Source organism: Pan troglodytes, chromosome 5 (assembly GCF_028858775.2).
Source record: "Pan troglodytes isolate AG18354 chromosome 5, NHGRI_mPanTro3-v2.0_pri, whole genome shotgun sequence".
Lineage (NCBI taxonomy): Eukaryota > Metazoa > Chordata > Mammalia > Primates > Hominidae > Pan > Pan troglodytes.
Window position 1 is genome coordinate 124,781,668 of NC_072403.2, and position 17,305 is coordinate 124,798,972.

The 17,305-nt window shown below is 35.7% G+C and overlaps 1 protein-coding gene across 1 annotated transcript in view; it reads left to right on the forward strand.

Moving 5' to 3' along the window:
* The window catches only part of LOC134810350 (uncharacterized), a 180,137-nt gene extending 163,282 nt beyond the window's left edge, over positions 1–16,855 (forward strand). The window contains exon 6 of the mRNA XM_063813361.1: positions 16,626–16,855. The gene's annotated coding sequence lies outside the window, so the exon portion shown is untranslated. The remainder of the gene's footprint in view (positions 1–16,625) is intronic.
* Positions 16,856–17,305: the final 450 nt, after the last annotated feature.

Consider the following 17,305-nt stretch of genomic DNA (forward strand, 5'->3'; position numbering starts at 1 on the left):
CAGAAACAGCAGAGATTTGGGAATGATCAGACTGGAAATGTTAAATAAATATGACTAATATGCTAAGGACTCTAATGGAAAAAGCAGACAAAATGCAGGAGCAGATGAATGATATAAACAGAGAATTAAAAATTCTAAGAAAGTACAGAAATGAAATGCTAAACACTGAAAATCAAAAGGAGCAAAAGGAAACAAAACAAAACAAATGGTAACCAAAAACACTGAAAGAGAAAATAAGAGTTGTTTTGAGGGAGTCATCAGTAGTCCGGACACAGCTGATGAAAGAATCAGTGAGCCTGAAGATACGATGATGGAAACTTCTCAAATTGAAAGGCGAAGAAAAAAAAATGAAAAAAAAAATGGAATAGAATATCCAAGAACTGTGGGATAATTACAAAAGAGAATACACAAAGAAAAAACAGACAAAGAAGCAGAATATTTGAGGTAATAATGGCTGAGAATTTCTGAAATTAATAACAGATATCAAATCACAGAAACAAGGAGCTCAGAGAACACTGAGAGAGGTAAATACCAAAAAATCTACACCTAGGCCTGTCGTTAGAAAATCAAAGACAAGGGCTGGGTGCGGTGGCTCATGCCTGTAATCCCAGCACTTTGGGAGGCCGATGCGGGTGGATCATGAGGTCAGGAGATGGAGACCATCCTGGCTAACACGGTGAAACCCCGTCTCTACTAAAAATACAAAAAATTAGCCGGGCGTGGTGGCGGGCGCCTGTAGTCCCAACTGCTGGGGAGGCTGAGGCAGGAGAATGGCGTGAACCCGGGAGGCGGAGCTTGCAGTGAGCCAAGATTGTGCCACTGCACTCCAGCCTGGGTGACAGAGCAAGACTCTGTCTCAAAAAATAAAATAAAATAAAATAAAATAAAATAAATAAAACAAAATAATATAATTTAAAAAATTTAAAAAATTTAAAAAATAAAAAAGAAAATCAAAGAACAAATCTTGAAAGAAGCTGGAGAAAAGGAAAACCATACCTCTAACGGAATTTGCCTTCAGAAACCATACAATTAAGAAGAAAGCAGAGAGAAATATTTAACAGTTGAAAGAAAAAAAAAGGCCACTAACCTAGAATTCTTTATCTAGTGAAATTATTCTTTAAAAGTAAAGGGCAAATACTTTCTTAGTCAAATAAAAATTCAGGAATTTTGTTGCCAGAAAGAAATGTTTAAAGATGCTCTTCAGAGAGGAGAAAGTGATATGGATCAGAAACTTGTATCTGCATAAAGAAAGGAATAATGTTAGGGAAGGAATAAACAAAGGTAAAATAAAATCATTAAAAAATGTGTACTAAGTGATTATTGCTTCTGGATAAGTGAAAGGAATGACAACAATATTATGAGGGAAAGAGGGATGAATTGAAGTGCTCTGTTTTAAAGTACCTGCGTCACCCATAAACTGTTCTTTGAAAGTGGACTTAGATTTTTTGGAAGTGTATATGGTAAATTCTAGGGCACTGAATAATTTTTTAAATGTATAACTGATATGCTAAGAGAAAGGACAAAATGCAGTTATGTAAAATGTTCAATTAAAACCAGAGAAGGCAGAAAAGGACTGCAAGGCAAAAATGTTACAAAGAACAGATAACAAATAGAAAATAGTTGGGAATATGGTAGATATTAATCCAACTATATTATTAACCACTTCAAATGTGAGTGATCCAAATACTCCCATTAAAAGACAGATACTCTGACATTAAGTGTTCTTATCGCAATAATATGTAAATTTAAGAAGCTCAAGTATATGTTGCCAGAATTGCAGAAAATATATATTCTATTTTTATACTGAAGGAGCTGAAGACACAATTTATACACTTTTGAACAACATAAAAGACTAGTGATATATAAACCATTACAATCAGGTACAGTATTCCTCCCCTGATCCCTGTTTATTCCAGGGTATATGGTCCAAGACCCCCAGGGGATAACTGACATCTCATATAGTATGATACCAAACCCAATGGCCATCAGTCAGAACTAATTTCTGTTCAGATTTTCCATATGTTTAATTCCTTTTCCTTCCTAAGCATTGATCACGTCCTGTGGCCATAACTTTTGAAGTTTGAGGTAGGAGGTAAGCTAGCATGAATTTCTTTGTACTTCTTCATAATTTCATGAAGAGAAGATTCATTCTTACTGTGGATCTTAACAGCGTAAGTATATGATTTTTTTTTTCTTTATTAAGTCGAGAGCTTTCCCCTTTTCACTTAAAGGAGACACTTTATGGCTTCTCTTTAGCACATCCAAATTGCCAGGATCATTACTCTTGCACTTTGGGCCCATTATTGAATGAAATAAGGGCTACTTGAGCACAAGACTGTGATACCAAGAGAGTAGATCAGATAATCTAGATGGCTACCAACTAACTAACAGGCAGCATCTACAGTGTGGATATACCGGACAAAGGGATGAGTCACATGCCTGGTGGGAAGGAGAGGGACAGCACAGGATGGTGTGACATTTCATCACACTATGCAGAATGGCTTGCAATTTAAAACTGATGAGTTATTTCTGGAATTTTCCATTTAATATTTTTGGACCATGATTGCCCACAGGTAACTGAAATCACAAAAAGCAAAACTGCAGATAAGGGAAGACTACTGTAATTCCTTTCTTGGTGGTTCTAGGCCTCCACTTCCCAGAGATCACCATGCCCAGAGCCCTGGTTTCTTCTTCTCCAGAGGTCTTTATGATGCCCTGAGCAAGCTTCCATCATGGCCTGCATGTAAAGTTGCCCCTAGGCAACTTTTTGATCATTATGAGTTGATCATAATATAATAGGGACTAATAGGTAAAAAAGACGTGAGATCAATATTAAAGAAGATATTTCTCATGGTGACATCTCTCCAAAGATAAACTATTAAGCTACTTGTTGATTTTCTAAGTCTCTTGGTCTTGGAAGAGTCACATAGATTTTGAGACAGTTCATCAGGGGTGTCATATCAAATATTCAAATACTTGCCAGGGATGATTTGATTCATAGATTCGTAAGAACTCCTTAGTCCAACAGACAAAACACAAGTAGAACACTTGAAGTTAAACCTTTTCTGAAGATTTTTTCTTATAAAGTTTGTAGGTCTCTATGTCTACAATGACCTTATTTTTTCCAAAAAAGTCATCAGCAGTTTTTTAAATACAGGATAGAAATATTACTGCAGCCAGAGTGATATTTTTGAAATGCAAATTTGAATAGATCACCACATCCAGATTAAATATTTCAGACTATCCATTTCCTTCTATAATTAAAGAAAACAATCTTAGCAAAAGTTCTGCTGTAGGGCCCTTCCTATATTTCCAACTCTTGATCTCATGAAGCTTCTTAATATCTATGTTCCAACCATTCCATACTACCTTTATTTTTGTATACATTATGCAGCTGCTTCTACCACAGGGCCTTTGCAATTGCTCCTACCACAGGGCTGCTGCCTAGAATACATTCTCCTACCATTTTTCTCTAGATTATTACTATTCCTTCTTCATATCTGAACCCAATTATCATTTACTCAAAGTTCTTCCTGATCTTTTTGACGATGTCAAATTCTTTTATTGTATTCCACTATAGTGCCTGCACTTTTCCTTCATGGCACTTATCAAAATTGTACTGTCATGTAATAGTGGTATGATCACTTAATTAATGTCTGCCTCTTACCATTTGAACTATAAACTCCACAAGGGCAAGGGCAGAATCTGTTTTCATGATTTATTCCCCTAAACTGGGACTGGAAATATTATTGAAATTCTTAAATAATTTTTAAAAGAGTGAATGAAAGAATGGTTCATTATACCTAAGAATAGAATCCCACTCATATTCCTTTTTAAATTTGTGGTTTCCTTTATTACAAAAAACTAGAGAGATTTCATTTAGCTCTGTATTTAATCAGAAGTTAGATAAGTAGCTGCCTGTGTGGTAACATTTCAACAAGGTCTTAATTCTTCTCTCTTTCCCCTCTGGCTGTTGGTTTAAATTCTAATTGGATAAATCTTCTTTACTTTAGTCTAAGGTTCTAAGCTCTATTAGGTTGAAATTCCTCTGAGGCAAGGGAAAGTTTGGCTTTATTGGGAGATTGCTGCTTAACTGGAGACAGCCTCACTGGGATAACCAGACGGGCCTTTAGTTCAGCTGTGGGTTGTTGCCTTTAAACTATTAACTTATAACACCTAAATCAATGTTTAAAATAACCTTATGTTGTCACTTATTTATTTACTTTATTATATATCCCAAATTAGAGAAGGCTTGGGCAGTGCTTGAATTCTGAAAGGGTCTTTCTGGGAAGCAAAGCTATAAAGGGATGCGGAAACGGCATGAGGCTCCTGGGTGGCCACAAGACCCTGGGGTAGGTGAAGAAGGATGTGTGTAAGACATGCTTTGTCATAGTCACAATTTTTTAGGGGCCATGAATCACTCATGTTGCTTTAAGTAAGGTGCTCCTTTATCCCTTACGTTTCCAGAGTAGCTTCCAGAATGAGAAAAGGATGACAAAAGGTCTAGCAAGTTCTGTGTTAGCAATTCATGTGTGATATCCTAGACTTCATGTACATGGAGACTACTTTACCCAATTAATGACTGAGCTAATTCATGAAATAGTAATAATGATAAAACTTAAATGTTTAATCTGTTTGATGCAGGACAGGTTCTTGGCTTCACTCGGGAAGAAATTCAAGAGCAAGCTGGTGGTAGAAGAAAACAGCTTTATTGAAGCAGTGGCAATGTTTACAGCTCTGTGACTGCTCCTGCAGAGCAGAGCTACCCCATAGGGAGCGTGCCCAGAGTAGCAGCCTAGGGGAAGTTTTGCAGTTGTATTTATACCCACTTTTAATGACATGCTAATTAAGGGGCAGATTATTCAGAAATAGCTAGAAAGTGGGTGGTAACTTCTGGGTGTTGTCATGGCAATGGTAAACTGTCATAACACTGGTGGGTATCTTATGGAGGGGTGCTTTTGGTGCCTCTTTTTAGTTTCAGCCAGTCTTCAGTCTGGTCCAGAGTAGAATCCCACCTGCCTGCCTCCTACCTCCATATTTGCTCGATGCCAATTTTGTAATGTTTCTAGAGTCCATTGTGTTCTTTCTTAGTAGAAAAGATGACAGATATTAGATGATTTTTGTTCATTCACATTTAACAGAATTGGAGATGCAGAAGGATAGAATGTGCTAGTTTTATGTATTATGTAAATCATAAATGTAAACATTTTTACATACATATTTATTTATTACATAGTTATGCATTCCTGCATTCCTTTAGTCATGAAAGTTCAAGGTAAATAATGTAGGATATTTGCTCTATTATGTTTCTCCTCTGAAGATTACATGATCATATAAACCTTGTTGCTTTTATTTAGCTGATGGATAAACTACAGTAGAGTAATTTGGAAAGTGGCCCTATATTGTGTATTATATGGATTGAAAGCTTCATCATGTCTATCACTGCCTCTGGAATTCAGTTGTAGAGAATATAGTCACCTGAGGGCCCTTGGTGGAATAGTTTTGTTATCTATGGTGTGATATAAACCTACCACTACATATTTCTTTTTCTGTTTAGTTGTCTTTAGGGCATTATTTATTTTGCAATACATTTTCTGGTAGCAGTGAAGTAAAAAATGCATTTTTTAGGAAAATTAAAGTTTCATCCTCACTTCTTTCATTTGTTGCATCATTTTGTCGTCTGCCTTCTGTAGGGAATGTGAAGGTCAGGTGGCTCTTTCACTTGCATTGTAACAATTCGTTTGTTTCTTTCAATTATTATAAATTCATTCTCAGAGAAGGAATGCAAGGGATCACAGTTAAGATGATAAAAATAATAGATCTCCAAGCAGGTTGTGTTAGTTTTTATATCTACATGAAATTACTTTTTTGGTATTGATTATATTCTTACTGCTCAGAAATAAACTACCCCCTTCCCGATCCAAGTTTGGAGAATAATTTTCTTTTCATTCTCACCTCTACAAATGCAACTTGTTTGTGCAATCAAATTCTAAGGCAAATCTCACAATGTAATGTGTGAGTATAGACAAGTCCTGCTGAGACAAGAGAATGTTTTGGTTTTTTAAGTCTCACTAAGCTAAGAAAGTCTTCTTTTTCTTGTCTTCTTTCTAAATTTTTCTTTTACATACCCTACTAAATACACAGATGTATTAACTTAAGATGACTTGATAATCTCCACACCATTTATAGAGAAAAATAAATTAAACAAAAAAATTTCAAATAAGAGTAGGCTAGAAGAGTATTACACTTATTTAGTGATGTATATTGTAGTAATAATAAGAGCTAACATTTATAGGGCACTTACTGTGTGCCTGGCAGTTCTAGCATCTAACACTGTATATAAAATATTCATATTTAATGAAGTTTTATTACGATGTATATTAAAACAATCCAGGGTGTATTTGTTATTCCTCCACTTTGTATCCCCAGTACCTGCTATGATCTCACCTAGTAGTGAGGACCACGTGCAAGGAACAGAGTTCTCAATGTAACACCAGGTTAAATTTAAAAGATGACCAGTGATAATCTATCTCTCTTTTCTTGCCCCTTTCTGGATAAAAGGTAAGGCCTCTCTTCCAAGTTTTGTATACAACTACTTGTTAATAAAACAAAGTAACTGAACATGAAAGAGCTAGAAACAAGTAACTATCATTGAGTAAGTTGCTAGTAATACAAGTACGAGGCATTACTGCTTTTGACAGTCATTAATTTACTAGCCAGTGGTGCCAAGACCCACCCCATAGCCTATCGAGTAACCTGTGTGATGTGTGAAGCCATGATGCTGCAAACTATTCGAACTGGTGGGAAATGTGGGGAATTACAGGTTAGATACCGGTGAAATATTGGTAGAAAAGAGTGCCTTTGGAGTTTGTTTGCAGAGATTACAGTCAACTGAAGGCTCCTGGTTGAATGGTTTTGTAACTTACTATGTAATGCAAACCTACAGCCATTTATTTCTTTTTCTATTTAGTTGTTTGTAGGACATTTTTGTTTTTATTTTGCAATACACTTTCGGGCACCAGGGAAGTAAAAAATAATGCATTTAATGAAAAATTAAATATTAAATCTAATATTTCTCAAGAAAGTATATAAGATCTCAAATTTCCACAAAATATATTTCATCACAAAGTGCTCCATGGAAGTGATAATGATATTATTGACCATGTGACCAAAAGACACAAATTAATGAAGTGTCAACATCTTTTTTAAAAGTTAATAGTTTTTTTAATAACTGCACCTGAAGACAATGACTACATTAAAAAAATGTTCTAAATTAATTTTACTTTTGAATTTATATTTGTATTTGAATCTAAATTTTCTTGGAGTCATAAAAAAGTAAAGCCATAGTGTCATCATGTAGACTTTATTATCAGATAAATAAATTTGTAAGCAGTTAAATAACAGGTTTCTATCGGTACCATCAGATGTTTCAAATAAAAAGTTGACTAAAGTCATTTAATAGTAATTTTATATTTTTCATTAAATTTGTATCATTAAAGAGAAGTTTGGGAAGTTCATTCTACTGTGATAAAATAGTTGATATGAATTAAATTTTCAAAGCCAGTAAAAAGTTCAACATTGAACTTAAATTTATTAGCTTCATCATAATAGTACAAATGCAAATTTTGGTAAAGTATGATAACAAATTACTTTTTAAATTAGGAAACTTATGGAGTAAAGTAATATTTGGTTATGGTGCATACATAATTGCAATGTACTAATTCCATCTAAGTAAGTTTTAATATTTGAACAAAATAAATGGGAGTTGGCAATGTACAAAGATACAAATATTTTAAAATATAGAGTAACTAAACCATGCATTCTCAAAATTAAAAAGTTTGACTCAACAACAACAAAAACTTTAACATGGCACTGTATGACTTTTGTTTTTGTTACTCATCAGCATTTGAATTTTAGAAATGTTTGAGCCTTTGAAGGACTACTTTATAAATCAATCTAAGTATCCTGCAATAACATTGAAGATTTTTGTTGCTTTTTTCAAGGTCAATTGAGAATTTTTAGTCAAAGTATTTGATAAATGGGGTACCAAAACTTTTTAACTTTTGAAATTTTAAGTAATGTTTTCAAATGTAATGTTTCTAAAAAAAAAAAAAAAAAAAAGCAAGAGGGAGAGCCAAACAAATTAAACAACTGGACCTCTTCAGAAGATTTATTTGGAAATCTGTAATTGCTTGGAATATCTTAATTTGCAGGCTGAATCATTTAATAAAACTTATCTTTTTATTTAGAGAATGTTATAGCTATTTTGAAGTGGAAAAAATAGAAAAGAATCTAAAAGTGTAGCACTTTAATTAAACTAGTCAAATGTTCTAAAAATAGAAGCAAGTTATCTGATGTATGTGTTGTCCTATAAAAAATATTTTTTGAATGCCTCAATGAAAAGACACAGGCCTAAAACTTAAAGTATAATTAAAAAAAAAGAAGAAGAAAGAAAAGACACAGGCTGGCAAACTGGATAAAGAGTCAAGACTCATTGGTGTGCTGTATTCAGGAGACCTATCTCACGTGCAAAGACACACATGGGCTCAAAATAAAGGGATGGAGGAAGATTTACCAAGCAAATGGAAAGCAAAAAAGCAGGGCTTGCAATCCTAGTCTCTGATAAAACAGACTTTAAACCAAAAAAGATCAAAAAAGATAAAGAAGGGCATTAAATAATGATAAAGGGATCAATGCAACAAGAAGAGCTAAACATCCTAAATATATATGCACTTGATACACGAGCACCCCTATTCATAAAACAAGTTCTCAGAGACATACAAAGAAACTTAGACTCCTACACAATCATAATGGGAGACTTTAACACCCCACTGTCACTATTAGACAGATCAACGAGACAGAAAATTAATGAGGATATTCAGGACTTGAACTCAGCTCTGGACAAGCGGACCTAATAGACATATACAGAACTCTCCACCCCAAAGCAACAGAACATACGTTCTTCTCAGCACTACATAGCACTTATTCTAAAATCGACCACATAATTGGAAGTAAAACACTCCTCAGAAAATGCAAAAGAACAGAAAGCATAACAGTCTCTCAGACCTTGGTGAAATCAAATTAGAACTAAGGATTAAGAAACTCACTCAAAACTGCACAACTCCATGGAAACTGAACAACCTGCTCCTGAATGACTACTAGGTAAATAATGAAATTAAGGCAGAAATAAATAAGTTATTTGAAACCAATGAGAACAAAGAGACAATGTACCAGAATCTCTGGGACACAGCTAAAGTAGTGTTAAGAGGGAAATTTATAGCACTAAATGCCCACATCAGAAAGTGGGAAAGAACTGATATTGACACCCTAACATCACAATTAAAAGAACTAGAGAAACAAGAGCAAAAAAATTCAAAAGCTAGCAGAAGACAAGAAATAACTAAGACCAGAGCAGAACTGAAGGAGACAGAGACATGAAAAACTCTTCAAAAAATCAGTGAATCCAGGAGATGGTTGTTTTGAAAACATTAAAAGTTTAAATAGACCGCTAGCCAGACTAATAAAGAAAAAAAGAGAAAAGAATTGAATAGACACAATAAAAAATGATAAACGGGATATCACAACTGATCCCAAAGAAATACAAAGTTCCATCAGAGAATACTACAAATACCTCTACTCAAATAAACTAGAAAATCTAGAAGAAATGGATAAATTCCTGGACACATACACCTTCCCAAGACTAAACCAGGAAGAAGTCGAATCCTTGAATAGACCAATAACAAGTTCTGAAATTGAGGCAATTAATAGCCTACCAACCAAAAAAAGGCCAGGACCAGATGGATTCACAGCTGAATTCTATCAGAGGTACAAAGAGGAGCTGACACCATTCCTTCTGAAACTATTTCAAACAATAGAAAAAGTGGGACTCCTCCTTAACTCATTTTATGAGGCCAGCATCATCCTGATTACAAAACCTGGCAGAGACACAACAAAAAACGAAAATTTCAGGCCAATATCCCTAATGAACATCGATGCAAAAATCCTCAATAAAATACTGACAAACTGAATCCAGCAGCACATCAAAAAGCTCATCTACCATGAACAAGTCGGCTTCATCCCTGGGAAGCCAGGCTGGTTCAACATATGCAAATCAATAAACGTAATCCATCACATAAACAGAATCAGTGACAAAAACCACATGATTATCTGAATAGATACAGAAAAGGCCTTCAATAAAATTCAACACCCCTTTAACTCTCTATAAAAAACTCTCAATAAACTAGTTATGGATGGAACATATCTGAAAATAATAAGAGCTATTTATGACAAACCCATAGCCAATATCATACTGAATGGGTAAAAGCTGGAAGCATTCCCTTTGAAAACCAACATAAGACAAGGGTGCCCTCTCTCACCACTCTTATTCAACATAGTTTTGGAAGTTCTGGCCAGGGCAATCAGGAAAGAGAAAGAAATAAAGGGTATTCACATAGGAAGAAAGGACGTCAAATTGTCTGTTTGCAAATGACATGATTGTATATTTAGAAAACCCCATTGTCTCAACCCAAAAACTCCTTAAGCTGATAAGCAACTTCAGCAAAATCTCAGGATATAAAATCAATATGTGAAAATCACAAGCAGTCCTATACACCAATAATAGACAAGGAGAGAGCCAAATCATGAGTGAACTTCCATTCACAATTGCCACAAAGAAAATAAAATACCTAGGAAAACAATTTACAATGAATGTGAAGGACGTCTTCAAGGAGAACTACAAACCACTGCTCAAGGAAATAAGGGAGGACACCAACAAATGGAAAAAAAATTCCATGCTCATGCATAGGAAGAATCAATATCGTGAAAATGGCCATACTGCCCAAAGTAATTTATAGATTCAATGCTATTCCTATCAAGTTACCATTGACTTTCTTCACAGAACTAGAAAGAAAACTACTTTAAATTTCATATGGAACCAAAAAAGAGCCTGTATAGCCAAGACAATCCTAAGCAAAAAGAACAAAGCTGGAGGTATCATGCTACCTGACTTCAAACTATACTACAAGGCTACAGTAACGAAAACAGCATGGTACTGGTACCAAAACAGATACATAAACCAATGCAACAGAACAGAGGCCTCAGAAATAACATTACACATCTACAACCTTCTGATCTTTGACAAATCTGACAAAAACAAGCAATGGGGAAAGAGTTCCCTATTTAATAAATGGTGCTGGGAAAACTGGCTAGCCACATGCAGAAAACAGACACTCAACCCCTTCCTTATGTCTTATACAAAAATTAGCTCAAGATGGATTAAAGACTTAAATCTGAAACCATAAAAACCCTAGAAGGAAACCTAGGCAGTACTATTCAGGACATAGGCATGGGCAAAGACTTCATGATTAAAACAATAAAAGCAATTGCAACAAAAGCCAAAATTGACAAATGAGATCTAATTAAACTAAAGAGCTTCTGCACAGCAAAAGAAACTAGTATCATAGTGAACAAGCAACCTACAGAATGGGAGAAAACTTTTGCAACCTATCCATCTGACAAAGGTTTAATATCCAGAATCTACAAAGAACTTAAACAAATTTACAAGAAAAAAACAACCCCCATCAAAAAGTGGGTGAAGGATATGAACAGACACTTCTCAAAAGAAGACATTTATGCAGCCAAAAAACACATGGAAAAATGCTCATCATCACTGGCCATCAGAGAAATGCAAATCAAAACCACAATGAGATACCATCTCACACCAGTTAGAATGGCAGTCATTAAAAAGTCAGGAAACAACAGGTGCTAGAGAGGATGTGGAGAAATAGGAACACTTTTACACTGTTGGTGGGACTGTAAACTAGTTCAACCATTGTGGAAGTCAGTGTGGCGATTCCTCAGGGATCTAGAACTGGAAATACCATTTGACCCAGCCATCCCATTACTGGGTATATACGCAAAGGACTATAAATCATGCTGCTATAAAGACACATGCACACGTATGTTTATTGCGGCATTATTCACAGTAGCAAAGACTTGGAACCAAGCCAAATGTCCAACAATGATAGACTGGATTAAGAAAATGTGGCACATATACACCATGGAATACTATGCAGCCATAAAAAATGATGAGTTCATGTCCTTTGTAGGGACATGGATGAAATTGGAAATCATCATTCTCAGTAAACTATCTCAAGAACATAAAACCAAACACTGCATATTCTCATTCATAGGTGGGAATTGAACAATGAGATCACATGGACACAGGAAGGGGAATATCACACTCTGGGGCCTGTTGTGGGGTGGGGGGAGGGGGGAGGGATAGCATTGGGAGATATACCTAATGGTAGATGATGAGTTAGTGGATGCAGCACACCAGCATGGCACATGTATACATATGTAACTAACCTGCACAATGTGCACATGTACCCTAAAACTTAAAGTATAATAAAAAATATATTTTAAAAAAAGAAGACATTTATGTGGCTAGCAAACATATGAAAAAAAAGCTCATCATCACTAGTCATTAGAGAAATGCAAATCAAAACCACAATGAGATACAATCTCACACCAGTTAGAATGGCAATCATTAAAAAGTCTGGAAACAACAGATGCTAGTGAGGATGTAGAGAAATAGGAATGCTTTTACACTGTTGGTGGGAGTGTAAATTAGTTCAACCATTGTGGAAGACAGTACAGTGACTCCTCAAGGATCTAGAACCATAAATACCATTTGACCCAGCCATCCCATTACTGGCTATATACCCAAGGGATTATAAATCATTTTACTATAAAGACACATGCACACGTATGTTTACTGCAGCACTATTTACAATAGCAAAGACTTGGGACCAACCCAAATGCCCGTCAATGATAGACTGGATAAAGAAATTGTGACATATATACACCATGGAATACTATGTCGCCATAAAAAATGAGTTCATGTCCTTTGCAGGGGCATGGATGAAGCTGGAAACCATCATCCTCAGCAAACTAACACAGCAACAGAAAACCAAATACCACATGTTCTCACTCATAAGTGGGAGTTGAACAATGAGAACAGATGGACACAGGGAAAGGAACATCACACACTGGGGCCTGTTGGGAGATGGGGGAAAAGGGGAGGGAGAGCATTAGGACAAATACCTAATGCATGCAGGGCTTAAAACCTGGATGATGGATTGATAGGTGCAGCAAACCACCATGGCACATGTATACCTATGTAACAAACCTGCACGTTCAGCATATGTATCCCAGAAGTTAAAGTGAAATCAGTCAATCAATCAATCAATAAGAAAGTTACCCTGAATGCACACCTAAAATCAGTATTTGTCAAAATAGTTGTTCTAAAATAAATACACATTTTAATGCAAAACATGTAGTCTTGAGACTATTCTTCATTTAACAGAATTTGTCCCAAGCATGTCAGGCATGTCAACATCTATGAAGAAAAATTTTTACAATTACAATTTATATGAACTATAGAAAAAAATGAATGAAAGGCATTAACAATTTTATCCAAAATTTAAACGTAATCATATCAAATAAAAGTATATTTTTCAAAAAAACTTAAGTGGAATGATATTGGATAAAATATGTGAGTGTATCAAGAATAGTTATTTTGCTTAATGTTTATGTTTAAATAATAAATATAAAAAGTTTTTAAATTTTGATATAGTGTACATGAATATTTATAATTTTTAAACAATTTTTCTAGAAATAATTTCATTTTAAAAATGATTTCTAAATAGTACCACTTTATAGGGACCCACAATATAATGAAATCCTTTTGTGTGTCAATTTATAAACATTTAAAACATTTTTATAATTTCTATATTTAGCTCCCTTTTCACATTCAAAAGTGTCTCATTTTCAGTGGTAAATAACATACTCTTTCTACTTACATCTTTATTATTATTCCCACTTTACACACGAGACACTTACTTTCTTGCCCAATGTCAAACTAGTCCGTGGCAGGCTAATTGGAGTTTGAACTTCTATTACTGGAACTCAATTTTCATTCATTTTTCCACTCATTATTCATTTATTCAACCAATGAATGTTCAATAGCACATTCATTAATGCCAACTTTGTACAAAATGAGGGAGACACACAGCATAGAAAAAGATGGCAAGGAATACAGTGATTAATTGTTCATGTATAACTGCCCCCTCTAGAAGCCTCATCAGATATGGCAGTGGTCAGAGGTGCCCACTGAGCTGGCCCCGAGCAGCACACTTTAGAGGAGTTAAAGGATAAATGGTAGTAACTTGTGGTGTATCAGCCACTGGAAGAAACACAGCTATTGAACTAAATAAGGCCTATTTGGGGGCCTGCAGTCGTCATCTAGAATATGAATGATACCAGCAAGGAATAATCACTTCCATCCTCATTTTTTAATCTGTCAACAGAGTGAGGCATAGGATACTTTTACTCAAAATTTCTGTGGGCAAAGAGAGTAGAGATAACCTAAGAGGTGATTGTGACATTTTGATATCGTGAGTGATGTTAATGTATAGTTGGTCTTTGTCCCTGCTTTCTGGCACAGAGCTCCTAAAACCCTTGGAATTTCCCAAGTGGGAGGGGCATCTTTTGTTCACAAGAGGAGACTCTTGGCAGGCCCCTAGATAGCTTCAGAATTGGGGGTGTAACTTTTAGCCCCACTCCTTTAACTCCTGGGGAGGGGAGAGAGGCTAGAAACTGAGTTTACAATCAATCATGCCTACATGATGAAACCCACATAAAAAACTCCTAAAGTACTGGGTCCAGGGAGCTTCAGGGTTGATGAACAAAATCCTTGTGCCAGGGATGGGGGGCTGTGAACCCCAATTCCATGGGGACAGAAGCTACTGTGATTGGGACCGTTCTGGACCTCATTCTATATACGTTTTCATTGGGCCTTTCATTTGTATTCTTTATAATATCCTTTATTATAAACTAGTAATAGTAAGGTAAAGTGTTTTCCTGAGTTCTGTGAGTCATTACAACAAATTATCAAACTCAAGGAAGAGGTCACAGCTGATTTATTGCTGGTTGGTCAGAAATATGGGATGCCCAGGACTTGCAGTTGGCATTTAAGTAGAGGCAGCATTGTAGGACTGAACCCTTAACTGGAGGGGTCTGCACTAATTCTGGGTAATGGGTGTAAGAATTAGTTGAATACCCAGCTGGTGTCAGGAAAGTTGGAGAATTAGTTGGTGTGGGATGAAAACCCCATACATTTGGTGTTAGGAGTGTAGTGAGTAGAAACAGATTATAGTGACCTATTAGAGTTATTTTCATCTCAGAAAACTTGCATGAGGAAGGGGGAGCTTATGCAAAAATAAAGAATAACAACATATAACTTCATCATCTACTTCAAGGAACAAAGATGGCATAGAAAAAAGATTTATACCTTTTCTCCCCCACATACATTTTGTAAACCGTATAGACTTTTTATGAATTAATGATAGCATAATAATATATATAATTAGCATTTTTTAAATTTTGGGGAATATTGATTATGAGTAGTTAGGGTACTCTAGAAAGCAGATACTTAAAACAATTTTTTCTCAGGACAGGTCTTTGAACTATAATTTTGATGAATAATTTTATTAGGATAGATACAGAAACAAATAATAGTTTTACTGAGGTTTCTGTTGTTCACCCTAGTACTGTAGTATGTACTCCTTTGAAATTTATTTGAATTCACATGAAATTAATTTGAATGAATTAACTGAAATAAAACTTGTCTTTTACCATAATAGCCAATAAGAAATATAATATTAACAATAGACCCAGCCGGGTGCAGTGGCTCACACCTGTAATCCCAGCACTTTGGGAGGCTGAGGAGGGCAGATCACCTGAGGTCGGGAGTTTAAGACCAGCCTGGCCAATATGGTGAAACCCCATCTTTACTAAAAATACAAAAATTAGCCGGGCATGGTGATGGGCACCTGTAATCCCAGCTACTCGGGAGGCTGAGGCAAGAGAATTCCTTGAACGCGGAGGCAGAGGTTGCAGTGAGCCGAGATCATGCCATTGCACTCCAGGCTGGGCAACAAGAGCAAAACTTGTGTAGTCAATATTTATTTATGTCTACCCATATATTTACCATTTTACTTGTTCTTTATTCTTTCCGCTATCTCCACGTTTGCCTCTGACATTATTATTAATTTTTAGACTGAGGTATATCTTTTAGTGAAAATGTGCCAGAGATAAAGTTTTTCTGAACTTACATATTTTTGTTTTAAAATGCCTTAACTATAGCTTTGTTTTGGAAGAATGTTCTCACAGGACAGAGTTCTTGCTTAGTGATTTTATTTTTTCAGTACTTTCAGAATACCAATTCATGGTCTTCTGACATATTTATTCATTGAGAAGCCAGTGTAAATTTATTATTAACAAAAAACTACCAGGTTCATGTATCTTTGTCAAAAGTTGTAGATTATGTAGAGAACTCTAAGTTTCCATTGCTGGATGTTTAGTTGCATGAGTGTTTGAGGATTCACATGTATTATCTATCTCTACTCTCTAAATTTCAAACAAAATTTTAAAATTAGAGGTAGTAATCAGATTTATTGGCTTTATTCTTGACAAGGCTGGCTTGGAGAATCTGGCTTAGATGTGGAAATGCAATCTGCCTTTTATGGCCCTGTGACCCACCTTATCCTCTATGTCTCATCTAGATTGAGGGCTAACCCACTTGAGGAAGGATTGGTGTCTGCAGAGCACACACACACTCAGAAAATACCTGCCTCACACAGCAGACCCTGGTAGCTGGATAGAGTGAGATGGCTTTCAGATGGTCTTGTGAAGGCTTGCCTGGGGCAGAGAACCACTTTGCTGTCAGGAAAAAAGAGAGCTCTCAGGGTAGAGCAGAGCAGGCTCATTTCCTTCTCCTAGTCCCACGAGTCAGGTAAGTTACTTCTCTTCTTTTTCTGGGAGAGAGTTAAGACAAGCCATGGATGCTCACTTTCCTTTTCTAAATGATGCACTTCCCTGCTTTACGGGCCAAAATGAGAACACTGAAGAGAGTTGAGAATAGTACTCCCTGCAGTAAGTGTAGTCACCAACCAGCTCCCTCCTAAGAGCTTGGAATCTCAAAAAAAAAAAAAAAAAAAAAAAAAAAAAAGCATTCTTGAACAGTCTCCAGGAAGAACATTCCTGAGAACAACAGGCCTAAGAGGAATTTCCTTGGGTTCAGAGGTCCTGTGTTACATAGCTCTGTATCACTCATAGTGCTTTCAGCAAAATGGAGTATAAATAAGCAATTGTAAATTTTGTTTTGTTTTTCTTTGTTCAGTCTTGCTTACAGCAACGAGATTTAAATTTAAATCACTATAGATTTGATCACTGTAGAAAAGAA